Genomic DNA, 21,114 nt, shown 5'->3' with positions numbered 1-21,114 from the left:
AAGTATGTTGCTGATGGTCATGGAAGGCGCCATAACGGCTGTACGATAGATGAATGCCATCCTCCAACCGATAGTGCAACCGTATCGGCAGCATATTGGCGAGGCATTCTTCTTCATGGACGACAATTCGCGCCCCCATCGTACACATCTTGTAAATAACTTCCTTGAGGATAACGACATCGCTCGACTAGAATGGCCAGAATATTCTCCAGACATGAACCCTATAGAACATGTCTGGGATAGATTGAAAAGGGCTGTTTATGGACGATGTAACCCACCAACCACTCTGAGGGATCTACGTCGAATCGCCGTTGAGGAGTGGGACAATCTGGACCAACAGTGCCTTGTTAAAATTGTGCTAAAAGATATTTTCAGAATGAGGACCCTACTTAAAAAAGCTTTTGTTATTAAAAGTTAACAACAGTTAACGAAATTTGTATTTTTTTAAATTTTCTGGTGGGCACAAAGTAACCCCACCCGCCACCCCCCTCTACACACACACACACACACACACACACACACACACACACACACACACACACACACACACACACACACCTTCCCCCTTCGTAGTACGAGTTACGGAAACTGCGTTGTGCTAGGGTTAATAAAGAGTTCAAAATTTACAGTTTAAGATGTTCTGCTGTTGATTTCAAAAGTTAATGTGTTCTTTCCAGTCTCACGGTTTAAAGTTCACGGTCCCTTTCTCTTCCGCGAAAAGACCGTTACAGGTCACATGTATCTGGACATGCTGGAAGAATTGCTCACAACTAGAGACCGACAGCGTAGACTTCATCTAGCAGTAGGATTGTTCTCTGCCCTAATTCCATCAAGACATGAGTGAATTTTTGAACAGGAATTTGAGAAACCGATGGATCGCTCGTGGTGGGTCTGACAATCAGCAGTTGTGTCTTGGCCTCCACATTTTGCCTACCTAACCCGAAGCGACTTTTTTGTGTGTGATTCTGTGAAAGATTCAGTATTTACGCACCCTCTACCAACACATCTCCTAGAAGTACGAGCTCGCATTAACAGAGCTTTTGAACAGATTGATGGGTACATGCTGCGCCAAACTTTGTAAGAACTCGATTATCGACTTGATGTCTGAAGAAACAGTAGGAGGGAACACACGGAGAATTTGAAATATGGCAAGAAAACGTTCTGAGTTTTTCTATGCTTGTGTGTGCGGAGCCCTGTGTCAATATAATGAATAATATAACTGCAGCAAATCTGTGAAATTCATTCAATCATTGGTAATAACCTTGAACACTAAGGGGACGAAAGTCATGGGATAGCGATATTCACATATACTGACGGCAGTAGTTTCGCGTACATAAGGTACGAAAGGGCAATGAATTGTCGGAGCTGTCCTTTGTACAAAGGTGATTCACATTAAAAGGTTTCTGACGTGACTATGGCCGCATTACGGGAATTAACGGACTTTTTTACGCAGAATGGTAGTTGAAGGTCGACGCATCGGACATTCCATTTCAGAAATCGTTAAGTAATTCAATAAATCCGAGATCCACCATGTCAAGTGTGTGCCGAGGACACCAAATTTCAGGCATTACCTCTCACTACGGACAACACATCAGCCGACGGCCTTCACTTAGCGACTGAGAGCAGCGGCGTTTACGTAGAGTTTTCAGTGCTAACAGCAAGCAACACTGCGTGAAATAACGGCAGAAATTAATGTGGCACATACGACGAACGTGTCCGTTAAGACAGTGCGGCGACATCTGACGTTTATGGTCTATGGCAGGAGACGACCGACGCGAGTGCATTTGTTATGAGCACGACATCTCCTGCAGCTCCTAAACTTGGCTCCTGACCATATCGGTAGGACCCTAGACTGCCGGAAACCCGTGGCCCGGTAAGATGCGTCCGGACTGGTAATTGCTGATGTTCGAGTGCGATGCAGACACCACAAAGTCGTGGACCCAAGTTGAAAACAAGGCACTGTTTAAACTGATGGTGCCTCCATAATGGTGTGGATTCTGTTTATATGGTTTACCGATTGAAAATGGTTATGTTCTGCTACTTAGAGACCATTTGCAGCCATTCATGGACTTCACGCTCCCAAACAACGATGGAAATTTTATGGCTGATAATGCGTCATGCCGTTGAGCTACAATTGTTCGCGATTGGTTTGAAGAACATCCTGGACAATTCGAGTGAATGATCCGACCACGTAGATCGCCCGACATGAATCTCATCGAACGGTTACGGGATATAATCGAGAGGTCAGTTTGTGCAAAAAATCTCGCAACGGCAGTAGAGGCAGCATGCCTGAATATTTCTGCAAGGGACTTCCAAAGACTTGTTGGGTTCATGCCACGTCGAGTTGCTGCACTATCCTGGGCAAAAGGAGGTCCGACACGATATTAGGAGGTGTCCCATGAGTTTTGTCACCTCGGGGTAATTGTTCACTCAGCCGTGCGCGATCGTATAGCCATTCCACGTACCTTGAGTCAACAAATGGACTTGTTGGTAGTAAGGCAAGTACCATATGGGGCAACGACATCTAGAGTACCACAGACTGACAGCACGGCAACCATCGTTGCACATCCCCATAACGCAGCAGCAGAGGGAGATACTCCCGAAGACAACAGTAGACACAGCAGTGAGAGCACGTTTTAAGAAGTTGTACAAAAAAACATCACCACGGAAATACCAGTATGCGAGGCCTCCGAAGAGAACAATCGCTGACAGGAAACATTTGTCATCGTAATCAGGGCCCAGCCGGAGGACTAACTGAATCGGGTGACATTCAGAACTTCAGAGGATCTCATGTGGCTCAGACAGCCTGTAGTTCTACATCTACATCTACGTGATTGCTCTGCTATTCACAATTAATTGTCTGGCAGTGGATTCAATGAACCACCTTCAAGCTTCCACTCACGAACGGCGCACGGGAGAAACGACCACGTAAAATTTTCTGTGCGAGCACAGATTTCACTAATTTTATCTTGATGATCATTTTTCTCTATGTACGTAGGGGCCAACATAATGTTTTCCCAATCGGAGGAGAAAAGTGGTAATTGAAATTTTATGAGAATATCCCGTTGCAACGAAAAACGCCTTTGTTTTAATGACTACCACTCCAATTCAAGTATCATGTCTGTGGCACTATCTCCTCTATTTCGCGATAAAACAAAACGAGCCGCCCTTCTTTGAACTTTCTCGATGTCATCCGTCAGTCCAACCTGATGCCGATCACACACCGCTCGGCAATACTCCAGAATAGGGCGAACACGTGTGGTGCAAGGAGTCTCTTTAGTAGATAGGTTGCACCTTCTAAGTGTTCTGCCAATGAATTTTCTCTACCTACGACATTATCTATGTGATCATTCCAATTTAGGTTCCTTGTAATTGCAATCCTTAAGTATTTAGTTGAATTTACAGCCTTCAGATTTGTGTGACTTATCGCGTAATCGAAATTTAGGGGAATTCTTTCAGTACTCATGTGAATAACTTCATACTTTTCTTTATTCAGGATCAATTTCCACTTTCCGCACCACGCAGATATCTTATATAAATCATTTTGCAATTCGTTTTGGTCATCCGATGACTTTACAAGATGGTAAATGACAGCATCATCTGCAAATAATCTAAGAGAGCTAATCAGTTTGTCTCCTACGTCGTTAGTATAGATCAGGAACAGTAGAAGGCCTATAGCATTTCCGTGAGGAACGCCGGATATTACTTCTGTTTTACTCGATGGCTTTCCGTCTATTACTCCGAGCTGTGACTTTTCTGACAGGAATCCTGTCGCACAATTCCTTAGGCACGCAGTTTGATTAGCAGACGCTTGTGACGAACGGTGTCGAAAGCCTTCTGGAAATCTAAAAATATGAAATTCAATTTGACATCTCCTGTCGATAGCACTCATTACTTCATAAGTATAAAGAGCTAGTTGTGTTTCATAATAACGATGTTTCCTGAATCCGTGCTGACTATGTGTCAATAAATCGTTTTCTTCGAGGTAATTCATAATATTCGAATACAGTATATGTTCCAAAATCCTACTGGAAATCGACGTTAGCGATATGGGCCTGTAACACAGCGGATCACTCCTATGAGCTATCGCATCAGCATACTCTGAAAGGAACCTGATTGGTATACAATCTGGACCGGAGGCCTTGCCTTTAAGCTGCTTTGCTACACCGAGAATATCTACTTTTATGTTTCTCATCTTCGCAGTTGTTCTTGATTGGAATTCAGGAGTATTTACTTCGTCCTCTTTGGTGAAAGAGTTTCGGAAAACCGTGTTTAATAACTCTGCTTTAGTGGCACTGACATCAGTGACTTCACCGTTGTTATGGCGCAGTGAGGTATTGATTGTGTCTTGCCACTGGTGTGCTTTATGTATGACCAGAATCACTTTGGGTTTCCTGACAGATCTCGAGACAGAATTTCGTTGTGGAAATTATTAAAAGCATCTCGCATTGAATTACGCGTCATATTTCGAACTTCTGTAAAACTTTTCCAATCTTGGGGATTTTGCGTTCTTTTAAATTTGGCATGCTTTTTTCGTTGCTTCTGCAACACCAATATGACCCGTTTTATGTACCATGGGAGATCAGCACCATCACTTATTAATTTATGTGGTATATAACTCTAAATTGCCGTCGATACTAACTCTTTGAAATCATTCCACACCTTATCTACGCTTACGTGATCAGATTGGAAGTTTTGGAGATTGTTTCTTAAAAAGGCGTTAAGAGCATTTTATCAACTTCTTTAAATAGGTGTACTTTGCGTTTCTTTTTAATGGTTGTGGGTGTTACGGTATTCAGCCTAGCAGCAACTGCCTTGTGGTCGCTAATCCCTGTATTCGTCACGATACTCTCTATTTGTCCAGGATTATTTGTTGCTAAGAGGTCAAGTACGCCTTCGCAACCATTTACGCTTCGAGTGGACTCGTGAACTAATTGTTCAAAATAATTTTCTGAGAAAGCATTCAGTACAATTTCGGATGACGTTTTGTGCATCCCGCCGGCTTTAAGCGTGTAATTTTTCCAGAATATCGAGGAGGATCGAATGGTTTATATGAGCTCTTATTATATTATTTTTTGCACAGATTTCCTGAGGATGCACCGATAAGTGGTGTGAAACCGGTAGCAGATTTAATAAAAATCATTCATACAACCAATGCGGAATTTTCCTTGAAAAAATGTTGGAGTTTGACTGTGGTTGCCCGCCTTACAAAATAATATCGAGGGCAGATTGAAGTCACCACCAACTATAATTGTATGATTGGGGTACCTATTTGAAATGAGGCTCGAGTTTTCTTTGAACTGTTCAGCAACTATATCTTCTGAGTCGGAGGGTCGGTAAAACGATCCAATTAATAGTTTAACCCAATTGTCAAGTATAACCTCCGATCCAATTAATAGTTTAACCCAATTGTCAAGTATAACCTCTACCCACACTATTTCGTAGGAACTATCTACTTCAATTTCGCTACTAGGTGAACTACTTCTGACAGCAATAAATACTCCATCACTAACTGTATTTAATCCATCCTTTCTGAAGACTGTTAGGTCGTTTGAAAAAAAATCAGATGAACTTATTTCTGGCTTTAGCCAGCCTTCCGTACCTATAACTATTTAAGCTTCAGTGTTTTCCATTAGGGAAATGAGCTCTGGTTCTTTCCCAACACAGCTACGACAACTTACAACTACAATACTGATCGTTTCTACACTTACCTTAATGTGTTTTACCTGCCCCCTTTTGGACAGACGCCCTTTCTTTGCTTTCCTGAGCCCCTCCAATCTAAAAAACCGCCCAGTCCCTTCCACACAGCCCCCGCTACCCGTGTAGCCGCTTCCTGTGTGTAGTGGTCTCCTGACCTATTAAGCGGAACCCGGAAACCCACCACCCGATGGCACAAGTCAAGAAATCTGCAGCCTACACTGTCACAGCACCGCCTGAGCCTGTAACTCAGACCCTTCACTCTGCTCTGCAACAAAGCACCTCAGTCGATTCTGTCGACGATGCTGCAGATGGTGAGCTCCGCCTTAATCTTGCAAGACTGGCAGGCTGTACCATTTCCGCTAGTAGCCCGAAACCAGAGAGAATCTTTCTCTACCTCGTGATGACTGGGTGTTGTGTGATGTCCTTAGGTTAGTTAGGTTTAGTAGTTCTAAGTTCTAGGGGACTGATGACCATAGATGTTAAGTCCCACAGTGCTCAGAACCATTTGAACCATTTTTGAACCAGAGAGAATCTCCTCCGATCCAAAGCGACACACTTCATTGGTACCTACATGGCCACCACCTGCATTTGGCTGCACCTCGTACTCTTCATGGCATCCAGAAGCACCCTTTCCACATCCGGAATGACTCTCCCGGATATGCACAAGGAGTGCACACTGACTTCCTTCCCCTCCTTGGCAGCCATGTTCCTGAGGGGCCCCATTACGCGACTAACGTTGGAGCTCCCGATTACCAGCAAACACACCCTCTGTGAATGCCAATACCTTGCGGGCCAAGAAGCTTCATCTGGAACAGGGTGGACGACTGCATCCGTCTCAGAGACTTCGTCAGCCACAGATAACGTCCGAAACCAGTTCGTCAAGCGAACCAGGGAGGCCCTACGATCAGCCCCTCGGTAAGTCTTTCGCTACCTGCCAGATCTTGGAATGATTTCCCACTCGACCACAGGTGAGGGGTCAACCTCAGTGCAGGCAGTACCCAGGGACGGTGACAGCAGTGGACCGATCGGGGGACACGTGGGTCGTGTTCGACTTCCCTCGCATCCCCGCGTCCGAACCCCCACATTGATGGCCTTGGCATCAGCCTCAAGCTGTGTGACGAAACCAACACTGCCTCGAGCTGTGAGCGAAGGGTCACCAATTCAGCTCGCATCTGTGCGCAGCAATCAAAGTGCCTATCCTTTACTAAAGGTGCTCCTGTTTGAAACTCGTAAAAATATGCAATAAAAGAACGGTGTACTCGCTTTATTAGCAGCATGAACATGCGGTGTTCTCTCACTGACGGTCCAACCGACACAGTTTGGACAGGAGCCATTGCAGTACTGACTTGTTAAGTTCGGTGGATGTGCGCTATCTTCCACTACCGCCCAATGTTCTCTTTCAACAAGATATTGCAAGACCGCATATTGCCCGTGCTGTGTACTAACCTACCTCTATACAATGAGCATTCGACTGTTGCCCTGGGCAGCGTGTTCTTCGGGTACCTGAGACACTGAAAAAAATCTGGTAATGTTTTACCTGAACACTATCACGCTGCCACTACAGTTGACGACGTAGAGTGGAATGAAACACCCGTATCTTTCATCAAGCTCAGTTAGATACCACGCCCAGACGGGTTACAGTTCTTGTTGGAGAGGTGTTAGTTCTGCATATTACATTTCACACACTGTGTACCTTTATATCACCTACAAAGTGAACTCCATATTCTTCATACTGTACTCCATATAGACAACAACTAAAATTACGTTTAATCACATAGTGCAAGCTTTCACGGCTGGTGTTTTAGATATTGCTGTTATTTGATTTATGGGCATAAGACCGTGGTCCAAGACAGAATTCTCCGCCTAACGTTTCGTCTTCCAGTGCTGGAGACTTCATCAGAGCTTTAATGAACTCACGTCGCGCGCCTTCTCTCCATGGCTATCTGCGTCCGATTACTTCCGTCTCCTCTCAACAGCTGTTCGCTCGCTACTGCTCGCGATAATAACATCTCAGACACAGAATTTGTATATGCAGACCACAGCAGAATCATTGGTCAACTTCGCAAAAAAGTATTAACGTCCAGCTTCCGTGTTTATTGAACTTTCTCATTTTGGGAAATCAAAAGGAACTATCTGTTTTACTTATTAAAAACTTTCTAAGGCCACGATCGCAGAAATATTTCTTTATTTACAACAACCGTTTTCGGCAGACTTTTCTGTCATTTTCAGGTCTTAAATTTTTTTTGTTTACATAAAAAGTGTTCATTTTGAGGTGGCGTGAGGTCCCATCTCAAACTGAACTTTAATATTTTTTAAAAAATATGAGAACAAAGTCTGTCGAATCCAATTGTTGTAAATAAAGAAATACTTATGCAATTTCAGCTTCAGAACGTTTTTACGAAGTGTGTGTATGTACCCACGCAGTGGTCGGTACGTGGCGTCATTAGACCGTTGCTAAGATCGCGGAGTCGCGCCGACGTATGCTGTGGAGCTTGTACTGGGGAAGAGTTGGCACTGTTTGTTTTGGGAGGGGCGTTAAACAAATAATGCAACACATTTTTTATCGACCAATGGAGAATTTGTTGTGGTACATCGTGGAGTATTCTCGCTTCAGCCTCTATAGTTTCATGGATTATGGACAAAGCTTAAGCAGATTATATACCTTGGTCTGGAGAGTTATGTGTCTAGTAACTCCACAAAAAGACACACAATGGTTTAATCATGAAACCTGGAAGATGCTGAGGAAGCAGAGGCTGATGCACTCTCGGTTGCTAAAGATTCATGCACCTGTCGAAAGATCTTGGCGTGAATCATACAACAACTACCACCATCACCATTACGCATTGGAAAAAGATCGGTCAGAGAAACCGAGAAAATTCTGGTCCTATCTAAAATCGCTAAGCGGGTCTAAGGCTTCCATTCAGTTCGTTATTTATCAGTGTGTTGAAGTAGCAAAACGAAAGCCGAAGGTTCACACAGTAAACGCATACAAACATACCGTCATTTAACCATCGGACAGACGTAGCTGCGTAGAGAAGCAACTGAAAGTTTTGATGGCAAGTAAATCACCAGGTCCGGATGGAATATCATTTCGATTTCACAAGGGTACTCTACAGCATTGGTCTCTAACCTAGCTTGCATTTATCGTAAATCTCTCACCCACTTCAAAGTAACATTCAGCTGCAAAAAAGGGCAGTTGACTCCACTGTACAAGAAAAGTAAAATAACGGAACAGCAAAACTACAAATAAGTATCCCTAACTTCGGTTTGTTGTAGAATCCTTGAACATATTCTCCTTTCGAATATAATAAATTTTCTTCAGACTCAGAAGCTTATGTACACGAATCACTATGGTTTCAGAAAGCTCCGCTCGTGCGAACTCAGCTTTCCCTTTTCTCACATGATGGACTGCGAACTATAGATGAAGGGCAACAGGCAAATTACATATTTCCAGATTTCCGGAAAGCATTTGACACGGTGACCTATTGCAGGCTGTTGACGAAAGGACGAGCATAAGGTAGCGAGTGTTCATCAGAGACAAGGTTATCGTAAGGAGTGTCCCAGGGAAGGGTGATAGGTCAGCTACTATTCTCTACATACATAAATAATTTGGCGAACAGGGTGGGCAGCAATCTGTGGCTTTTTGTTTATGATGGTGTGGTGTGCAGAAAGGTGTCGAAGTTAAGTGACTGTAGGAGGATACAAGATGACTTAGACAAAATTTCCAGTTTGTATGATGAATGGCAGCTACCTCTAAATGTAGAAAAATGTTAGTTGATGTGGATGAGTGGAAAAAACAAACCCGCAATGTTTGGATACCGGATACCATCCCGCATTGCCATTTAATGAAAAAAAACGAGCTTACGGAGTATCGGAGCAGACCTGCTACTGGATTCAAGACTAACTTGCAGATCGAACTCTACACGTCGCTCTTAACGGAATTAAATCGACAGATGTAAAGGTAATATCCGGAGAACCACAGGAAAGTGCCATAGAACCATTGATGTTTGCAATATATATAAATGATCTAGTAGAAAGTTCCGCATGCTCTTTAATGCTATTCGCAGATGATGCAGTTGTGTATACCAAAGTAGCAACGCCAGCAGATACTATCCAGAGAGACGTTAAGTGGAATAACCATATAAAACAGATATTGGGAAAAGCAGACACCAGACTCAGATTCATCGGAAAAATCTTAAGGTAATGTAACTCATCGACGAAAGAAGTGGGTTATAAGACGCTTGTTCGCCCGATTCTTGAATATTGTTCATCTATTTGGGATCCCTATCAGGTAGGAGATCCAACGAAGTGCGGCGCATTTCGTCGTGGGATCGGTTAGCTGACGAGAGAGCGTTACGGAGATGCTAAACAAACTGCACTGGCAGACGTTACAAGAGAGGCGTTGTGCAACACAGAGAGATTTAGTATTGAAATTTAAGGACTGCACTTTTCAAGAGGAGTGGGACAACATGTTACTTCCCCCCACGTACATCTCGCGTATTGACCACGAGGAGAAAATACGAGAAGTTAGAGCCAGTAGTGAGGCTTGCTGACAATAATTCTTCCCACACACTATTCGCGAGTGAAACAAGGTTTGACGAATCAGATAGTTGTACCAAAAGTACCTTCCGCCACACACCATTAGGTGGCTTGCGGAGTATGATGTAAATGTAGATGGATACAGCATTAGTAGTGTTCTGCTTGACACAGTCAAGTCGTTTAAATATTTGGGTGTAACATTGCAAAGCAATATGAGATGGAACGAGCATGTGATAACTGTGGTGTGGAAGGTGAATGGCCGACTTCGGTTTATTGGGAGAATTTTAGGAAAGAGTGGCTCACCTGTAAAGGAGACGGCATATAGACGCTGGTGCGATCTATTCTTGAATACTGCTCGAGTGTTTGCCATCCGTACCAGGTCAGATTGAAGGAAGACGTCGGAGTAATTCAGGGACAGGCTGCTAGATTTGTTATCGATAGGTTCAAACAACACATAAGTGAAACTTCCTGGCAGATTAAAACTGTGTGCGGGACCGAGACTCGAACTCTGGATCTTTGCCTTTCGCGGACAAGTGCTCTACCGACTGAGCTACCTAAGCACGACTCACGCCCCGTCCTCACAGCTTTAATTAAGCCAGTACCTCGTCTCGTACCTTCCAAACCTCACAGAAGTTCTCCTGCGAACCTTGCCCTCGAGCACTTGCCCGCGAGAGGCAAAGAGCCCGAGTTCGAGTCTCGGTCGGGCACACAGTTTTAATCTGCCAGGAAGTTTCATATCAGCGCACACTCCGCTGTAGAGTGAAAATTTCATGGAATCTCTTGAAGGAAGCCGATGTTCTTTTCGAGAAGCGTTATTAAGAAAATTTAAGGAGTAGGAATCTAAAGCTGACTGCCGAACGATTCTAGTGTCGCCAACGTTGCGTGTACGGACCATGAAGATTAGATTCGAGTAATTAGGGCTGATACGGAGGTATATAGATAGTCGTTTTTCCGTCGCCTAATTTTGGAGTGGAACAGGAAAGGAATGATTAGTAGTGGCTGGAGTGGAACAGGAAAGGAAATGATTAGTAGTGGTACGGGGTACCCTCCGTCACGCACCGTAAAATTGCTTGCGGAGTATCTATGTAGATGTAGATGCAGATGAAGTGCCGATAAATGGCGGCGCTATACGTAGCCCTTAAAATGGCGTCTGCAACGGAGATACGTTCCAAGCAGAGAGCTATCACTGAGTTTCTTTTGGCGGAAAACCAGAGCAGCGCAGATTTTCATAGGCGCTTGCAGAATGTCTAAGGATACTTGGCAGTGGACAGATGTAAGATGAGGCGTTGGGCGAGGCGTCTGTCACGATCGCAGCAAGGTCGCGCAAAAATGTCCGATCTCCCGCAGGCCGGCGGCCGCGTACAGCTGTGACTCCTGCAGCGATGGAATCAACAGGATGTCTGTTGGTGTGCACATCCTACAGCTTAGTCCAATAAAGATGCACTCCGCAGAAAGCAGTACGTGGATGAATGGGAGGTTATTGATTCAGCAAGACGTTGGCTCCGACGTCGACCAGTAGAGTGGTACCATGCGGGCATACATTACCCCCCAGTAAGGTGGCGCTAGACCGTCGCATTGAATGGAGATTACATTGAAAAATATGGAGTATTGGAATCCTGAATAAAGCCAAGCTGCATTCAGAAGAAGAAAAATGTGTTTGTATTACTTGTTGAATGCCCCTCGTGTTAAGTACTAGCACCCACAACTTGTAATTACAGTCAATCTTCTTTACCGTTGAAACTGTTCTCACGCTTCTGAATTTCTATGACCGCTCTGTACATTCTGTCGTAGTAATTATTAGATCTCGCTAAAACCACAGTGCCAGAGAAACGAATTCGGTGGTTTTCTGGTCCTAGTGCTTGATCTGCTGCTGCTGATTTACCCATTTTGCCCAGGCGACAGTTGCTCTTGTGTTTCTTGCACGTAAACAGTTTCAACACAAAACTAGACAACTTGTGGGCCCAAGTGCTAGATAAAACAAACAGTGCCAACTCTTTCCCCACCATAAGCGCGACTCCCGGATCTTAGTAGCGAACTCACAACGTCACGAACCGGCCGTTGCGTGGAGACTTATAAACAGTTCGGTCGTTAAAGTCTCTGATGAAGTCTCCAGCACTGGAAGATGAAACGTTAGACAGAGAACTATGTCTTGGACTTATGCCGATAAATCATACACTGATCAGCCAGAACATTAAGACGACCTACCTTATAGCCAGTACGTGCATCTTTGCTCGGATAAAAGAGGCGACGCGTCGTGGCATGAGCAGTGAGGCCTTGGTAGGTCGCCGGAGGCAGCTGGCAACACATCTTCACACATCCTTAATGTGTTCGATCGGGTTAATATCTGGCGAGCGCACCAATTGGAACTCGCCACTCAGTTGTGTTCCTCGAACCAGTCCATAACACTCATGGTCTTGTGATATGGCGCATTATCTTGTTGAAAAATGCTACCGCCGTCGGGAAATGTGATCGTCGTGAAGGGATGTACGTGTTGTGCAACCAGTGTACAATACTCCTTGGCCGTCATGGCGCCTTGCACGAGCTCCACTGGACACATGGATGCCCACGTGAAATGTTCTCCAGAGCATAATGGAACCGCAGCCAATTTGTTTTAGCCCACAGTACAGGTGTCAAGGGGTTGTCCACCTGGAAGACGACGGATTCGCGCCTCTCGTCGGCATGATGAAGAAGGATAGGGGTTCGTTAGACCGTGCAACGCTCTGCCACTGCGGTAATGTCCAGTACCGAAGGTCACGTGCCCGTTTCAGTGGCAGTTGCCGATGTCGGTGCATTAACATTGACACAAGCACGGATCACCAGCTGCAAAATCCCATCGTTACGAGTGTACGGTGCACTGTGTGTTCAGACGCACTTGTACTCTGACCAGCTTTAAAGTCTGATGTTAGTTCTGCCACAATTCGCCGTCTGTCCTGTCTTGCCATTCTGCCCAGCTGACGACGCCCGACATCTATAACGAGGGTGGCGCAAGCCCAAAGACGTCTAGACTTGGTTTCACGTGGGTTTCGCCGTTACGCATTGAAGACACTCACCGCAGCACTCTTCGCACGCCCGACAGGTCGTGCAGTTTTCGAAATGCTCTTGCCGAGCTTCTGGGCCATCACAATCTGCCCTAGGCCAGAAAGATCGCGAGCCTTTCCCATTCTACACACGGACATACGCTCACTGATACTACATGCACCGTGCGTGTTTATGGCTAACAGTCATTCCTCGCCAGGTGACGCTGCTATCGCCTGTACGGGTGTTTATCGATAGTACGTCGGTGGTCATAACGTTCATCCTCGTCAGTGTATATTAACTGCATGTAGAATTACGTTATTTTCTATCTTTCCTGGTGCTGCAACATTAATGTCATCAGTGTAATTAGGATTACAGAACTGTGTAATTCCTACTTCGTGAGACAGTATGGCGTTAAACTCCTACGAGCTGTAATCAGAGGCTCTAAACGTCGTCTTACGCAATGCAATACTCCACAGCGATGGCTGGAGGACCACAACGAACAAGCTGCAAATCAGCCACATCCCAGACATGTTCGAGGTGAATAAAGGATACGCAAGAATTGGGAACAAAGATTTCCGGAACGTATTGCTTCTCCAGATTTTTCCAAATGTAACTTCGTTAGTCCACTCTTACACATCACGTGGTCGTTCTATACTGTTGAGTTTCTGTTGTTTTGTATGATCACGGAAAGGAAGCAGTGAAACTGGTAGAAATCTGATGCTGTTTTACCACCAACTCGTCTCAAATTTCTAGAACACCACTGAACTTAAAGTCTCCACCCAAAAGATAAACGACTACCAACAGTGTGAGAAGCATTTTCTTAATGACATAATGAGGATGGGTTTGGAATTGCGTCCAGTGCTCTGACGCAAGATCCGTCTTCGTGAGACAAACATCTCCAACTTCCATTCAATTGCTTCTGGTGCCATATGGTTTACCGTAGTAGCAAGTAATCAGTACTATGTAACAAGTTTAGTATAAAAATATGTAGCGCACTTGCATATTTGCAAACGTGCGTGGTCTTACTTTCAATGGGAGCAGGGAAAAGTGGAATTAGTCATATGAAACTAAAACAAATTTACTGCGAAATAAAAATAAGACAATAACCAAAATATATAAATATACGAAAATGAACGTTTGTGAAATCAAAATATTCTGCTCGATAACGTCCAATACCATGCTGCTCCACGGTTGCTCGCATCCTCCACGGTCTGATATCCTCAAGGTGAACGAGATATTGCTATTAAATTGGCCGCACTCGTCGACAGCGACGCCCAAAAGTCATGCGAGGCGTGGAAGGGTTCCTGTGACAAAGTGCTTTAAATGTCAACTGGCCCAATCATGCTCAGTCGAGTTCGTGTCAATACATACAGCAGGCCATTCACATTTGGTTGAATACCGCCTCCTGCATGAAAGTTTCATGAGACGAGCTGGGTTCACTTGTGCATTATCATCTTGAAAGATGTACCCATCGCCGAAGTGCTGACAGTAGGACTGTTCCTTACGTTGGAGGGTACTGTCCACAGTCTGCACGGTCAGATTATACTCGATAATGAAGAGTCAGCAATGACCAATGCCCTGATGATGCACAAAGCAATGGAAACAACTGAGTTAAGGAAATGTAATGTGTACTCACAAGGCATGTGGCCTGTAATAGAAAAAGTCATTATGATCTCTGTATTGCCAAAATGTTATCCTCCCCCCCCCCCTCCCCTAAAATTGGACATCCACGACTTCTAAGGGGGAGGTGACCATGAGGAAAATACTGAATAAACAACGAAAGGGAAACATACTGTAACCTTCCCGTATATAAAAATTTCCGGTACAAAATTGACTGAGTATTGAAACTGATAAATTTTGGACGTAAGCAGCGTTACGTCATGACCCTGTGAAATTAAACTGAAAAATTCTTACCTCATAATTGTGTCGCCGGATAACGCTGTCTAAATATCTGGTCCTAAATGGTACAGAATAGTGCAATGCTGGTCTGTCTACTACTAATGAACAACATTTGTCTGAGATTTGCATTATTAGAAAAAAAATTGACTTTGCTTGTTGACACAGATGCATAGCTGGTCCTCTGATTGTTAAACAACACATGACTATGACCTGGGAAAATTTGTAAAATATTTAAATTCAAGTAAATGACTGGTAAAAAAATGTTCTGAAAAAACTTATTATTGAAAACATTTCGGCAAACTATTACATAAAAAAGTGATCATTACAAGTCTGACTTAATTAGTGCTGACAAATAACAAAAAGATTGAAACAAATTCAAATTAACATCTCAGACAACAAATTTAAGTACGCGAGATGAAGAATGATAAAGTTTACCTAACACTACATGGCAATGAACTGCGCTGTAGCAGTGGCGATTGCTATTGCTCTTACATGGGTAGCAACTGTACTGTAGCGGTGAGCTACTACGACTTCTCCATAACAACCAAGTATTACGACTACTCTGTACGAGCGAGAGATTATTAGTGCTGCCGAAACTGCTCTGACCAGCGACTCTATTGCAGCACAGATGTTTTATATCGCAGGCAGCGCGTGAGCAATACATCGAAATTACATTTGCCCCAGTAGGGTAGTGAACAGTAAACCTCTTACATAATGAACCCCTTACAATACTACTAGTCAGAACATGAGAATTTAGGCAAGTTTGAAATTCTCAAAAGGGAAACGACCCAATCTGGATACAGTGGTGGCAGCAAAGTTAATTGGAGAGAAGATAAGAATTTCTACTATAGGGTAACATATAGAGCAGCAGAAAATGGTGTAACAAGAAAAGGATTCCACATTTGTAAGAAGGCAGAATGAATTACTGTAGGTTGTTCAATGTTAGGATTCTCCTCGTCAGATTCGACAGTAAACAGGCGTCACCAACAATATTTCAAGAACTATGGAAGAATGTGAGCTCTCTAGTAGTACTGAGAGAGGAGAAAGACTAATTGAGTCTTCTATTACATTTCGGCTAACAACAGTGAATATATTGTTCAAAAATAACAAGAGGAGAAGGTATACTTGGAAAAATCCTGGAGAAACTGGAAGATTTTACTGGACTGTAAGGTGTACCTGAAAGCAAATTCAAAACACTATTTAGTAATGATGAAGAGTACACTGAAGTTTAAGAGAATTGTGCGACTGAACTGATGACAGTGTTACAGAGCAAAGTCAACGCCCGCACGCCAGTCGGAAACAATAGAGAAGAGAAGGCTGTGAGAAGAGATGAGCCAATCGTACGCTGACCGACCTCCCTCCAGGATGACAGGGCTACACCAGCGGCGCCCGACTCGTGGCACCTCACTTCGATAACAGCTTCAACGCTAGCCACTTCGTTAGCCGACGCATCGTAGCCTCTTCATTAGAATCTCTACGTAGCTGAGTTAGAGATCAGCAAGAGCTGTCGCATTATCAGGTACAAAGCTCATGCATCCAAGCTACTGGCAGGAATAACTTACAGAAGAATGGAAAAGGTGACTGAGGATCCGTTAGATGACGATTAGTCTTACTGCAGGAAAGATAAGAGAACCAGCGAGACTGTTCTGACACTGCGTTACATGTGGGAGCAGCACTTTAAGAAAATGAAGTCACGTCCATAGAATTTGTCGTCCTAGAAAATGCTTTACACCACGTAAAATGGTGGAAGGTGTTCGAAATTCTCAGAATATAGATGTAAGCTATTGCGAAAGACGGGTAAGACACAGCACGCACAAGAACCGGGAGGGAAAACAAGGAATGGAAGACCAAGGACGAAGTGCTTGTATTACGAAGAGTGTCAGACAGGCATGCAGTCTTTCCCCTCTTCTGTTCAATCTACACATCGAAGAAGAAAGGTGCAAGAGACGAATAAAAATTCAGAGTGAATGGGTATCAATCATACGATTCGCTGATGACACTGTTAGCCTCACTGGAAATGAGAAAGGCTTTTCGGGAGGTGTTGCATGGAATGCACATTTAGTGAACACACACTACCGACTGAGAATAAAGGGAAAAGGGACGAAAGTAATGAGAGGTAGCAGAAATTAGATTAGCGATAAGCTTAACATCAAAACCGGTGATCACGATGTAGACAAAGTGAACAAATTCTGCTTTCTTGTAAGCAAAGTAACACGTGGCGGACGAAGCAAAGAGGTCATATAAAGCAGACTAGACCAGGTAAAGAGAGCCGGCCGGAGTGGCTGAGCGGTTCTGGGCGCTACAGTCTGGAACCGCACGACGGCTACGGTCGCGGGTTCGAATCCTGTCTCGGGCTTGGATGTGTGTGATCTCCTTAGGTTAGTTAGGTTTCAGTAGTTCTGAGTTCTAGGGGACTGATGACCTCAGATGTTAAGTCCCATAGTGCTCAGAGCCATTTTTGAGGTAAAGAGAGCATTCATGGCCAGAAGATGTCTATCAGCATCTAACGTTGCCTTGATTTGGGGCAGAAATTTCTGAAAGAAATTATGGACTGTGGGAAAAAGTTAAAAGAAAAGAATCGAAATGGTTGAGATGTATTACTATATAAGGACGTTGAAAATTAGGTGGGCTGGCAAATAAAAAGTGAGGAGGTTCTCCGCAGAATCGGTGAGAACTTCCGCGATACTTGAGGGAGCAGTAGAAGATATATAACCTGTGGGGGAGGACATAATGTTCCATCATCTTTCGGGCGTGCACTCGGGACAGCGACAATTGTTCTTGCGATATTTCTGATAAAAACCTCCCAGCCATCTTCAAAGCGGGTCGGAGACTGAGTTCATAGCGTTTCCGCGTCCCGAGTGCACGTCCGAAAGATGATGGAACACTGCAATATATATCCAACAAATAATTAAGGAAATTCTGTGCAAGTGATACTCTGGAATAAAGAGGTTAGCACAGGGGAGGAATTCGTGGCAGGCCGTAGGAAACCAGTCGGAAGACTGATGAAAAAGAAATTAGTTATGAGAGGCTTCCGACTGCCAGAGATGGGAACCAGTAGCTGATCGCCTCCAACCTGACGCCAATGTCGCAAGTTCCATCCAAGTTGTCATCTTTCCCACCTCCCGTGCGCACCTTGGTGCTGGGGGATTTTACTGTTATTCGTTATGGACGCCTAGAGGTCAAATACTATATAGACGGTTGCGTACTCTCTCGGTCGACACATAGCCGTCGCAGTTGTGTCGGAAAAGTAGGCTCGCGGTACTGTTACCTTCTTCTCGTGGTTCCTGTAAGTTATAATATGTAGGTAGAGGGCATTAGATGGTGTCTTTGATCGTGGGGAACCAAAATGCTACGATACAGATCTTTACTGTTTTGCGTGTCACAACAGCACCTGAGCGTTGTCACGCTGTAAGGAAATTCGGCGGGCAAATGTCTGTGCTGAAACGACTTCTTGCCACAGAGTGATTACGAGCGTACTACTACTCTTGACCTGACCCATTGAGGCGGCTTGACGGACTGAGCAGTGCACAAAAGTCGTATACTCCCGCTCATGACTGGAGTCAACGCTATGCTTGGACGTGAACTGAGAATGCAGATTTACTTTTACCTCAATTACGCAGGAGGCTGTACGCAACTATTTCCTGTGCCAAAAGGAGCAATGAGAAAGAGATTTCAGATCAAAGAAATATGATCTACCCTTGTTATCAGAGTGGCACAGTCATGCTCAAAAGTATCCGAACGACCTGAATTGCATTTCGCCTGATTCGCATACAACCCACATAACGCAGCTGTCTAGCAGGTCCTCTAATCGCTCCTTGGTGCAGTCGTTTCACTATTGAAAATGGTTCCAACAAGTCACTACTAGAAAACACTGCTCTGTATCGCAATAACTCAAGATGTAAAGTTATACCACGATACTGGAAATATCATGGAACACCTTATCACAGATAAGACTGTCCTTATGGCTTGTGAGCTCACATTTATGCAATAAATGACATACCTGAAATGTTACCACTCTCATTATTACATCAGATAGGTAGCGCACGTAGTAAGTTCGTCGTATTCATGATTTCCTCTTCAAAGTAACATATCGTACTTATTATTTAACACAAAATTACATTACAAATTTAAGTTATTCACGAGCAGGTAGTTGAGAATATGTATGAACTTCAAATGACACGACGAACCTTCCGTTCTGCATATGGATTCAAACCCAGATCATGCAGACTAAGCAAAGATTTCGTGACCGACGGAAACTAACAGTCACTCCTGACTAGACACACAGAGAGTGATATACCTCCATTTTAGAGAGTATCAGTTAGCAAATATCAACTTTAAATTATATAACGTAAACATTTTTAACGGACGCGAATTCCTACCCAGCATCTGTTGTCGGTGTTAACGAACTACGAGAGATGTTAAATATTGCTTATTCACGAGTAATTTACTTGAAAAACCATGTGGTAAGGCTTTATGTTGGACAGGGATTCGAACCCAGAACCTAATCGAATTTTTATCGACGCACAATCAAATGTGACACATCCGATTTTCTCGGCAGTAGCTAAGTGTTTTAACTGAAATAACGAGACTAAACATTAATGTTTTCCTTCCCAGCACTCCAACCCGGCACCTATCGCTGTTATATTCTAGAGAAAACGAACGTTAAATATGGGTTTGTTACACGAGCAGCGACATGTGAGCATGTTTGACTTAGAAATAATATGACGAAGGGTTCAGTGCTGACTGGCAATCGAACCCACACATATTGTTGTTGACTACACAAAAAGAGACGTCAGCTACCGAATTTTTCTCCGCCAGAAGCTCGGAATAACATCCTTAAACTTACAGTGATCTCCCAAATAGTTTTGTGTCTCACTGGGAGTCAAAAACGTCAGATTTCGTTAGTGTTGACAGCGAATGAAAATGCATTAAAAATTAAAATTATTATCCATCAGCAGATAAGAGTTTCTCATGCCAGAGCTTGATAGTACATAATGAAAAATTTAGTGCCGGGACAGGATTTCAACCCATTCACGCGCAATCTGAGGAATCTGCAGTTTTTAACAACAACAAATAGTATTCGAGTTGAAGGGATCAAATTCCGCGCTAAGGGCGGTCTGAGTTGCATTCCAAGTTCAGAACCAATTTCAACGACATACAGAAGCTCAAATAAAAGATGGAATAACTGTCCTGTGACCCTGCACAGCGTTTGTTTCGTCGCTAGAAACAAATAACTAGTATAAGAAAGGTTACTGGTGATAGAGTTCCCACATTTCGCCACTCCTGACTTTATTGTGGTTCAACCTAACGTCTACTTGTTAGAAAAAAATGGCGCTGAGCACTATGGGACTTACCATCTGAGGTCATCAGTCCCCTAGAACTTAGAACTACTTAAACCTAACTAACCGAAGGACATCACACACATCCATGCCCTAGGCAGGATTCGAACCTGCGACCGCAGCGGTCGCGCAGTTCCAGACTGAAGCGCCTAGAACCGCTTGGACACACCGGCCGGCTGCTTGTTAGAGAAGGAATATCATGTTTAATGTGAATTTCAGACCTCAATGCCTTAATACCTTCTTCACTTGGCGTAGCCAGAAGAGAATAGAATCTGTCTCTCCCTATAAAAAAAAATCATCGACACAAGTTGGAATCCAACCCAGACCATCAGCATAGCAAACTATCATCAATCCAACAGACTACAAATCCTCTTTAGTACGACACATAACACCGTTGCGGCACACCCGATGAGAAATACTGACACACAGGCTACCTGTAGTGGTTTGCAGCATGTTCAGTACATTCATTTACTTGGTTGACCGAATCACCATGAACTAGCTGCCTCGGCTACCCAGTGCATACATTCGACTCTATTTTGTAATCACCGAAATAAAATCACGTAACTGCCACCTACACAGATCTGTCAACAGTGCAGAATGCAGAAATTTAAATAGGAAC

This window comes from Schistocerca gregaria, chromosome 2, assembly GCF_023897955.1.
Source record: "Schistocerca gregaria isolate iqSchGreg1 chromosome 2, iqSchGreg1.2, whole genome shotgun sequence".
Classification (NCBI taxonomy): Eukaryota; Metazoa; Arthropoda; class Insecta; order Orthoptera; family Acrididae; genus Schistocerca; species Schistocerca gregaria.
The sequence above is the reverse complement of the archived record's forward strand: the minus strand, read 5'-3'. Positions refer to the sequence as shown.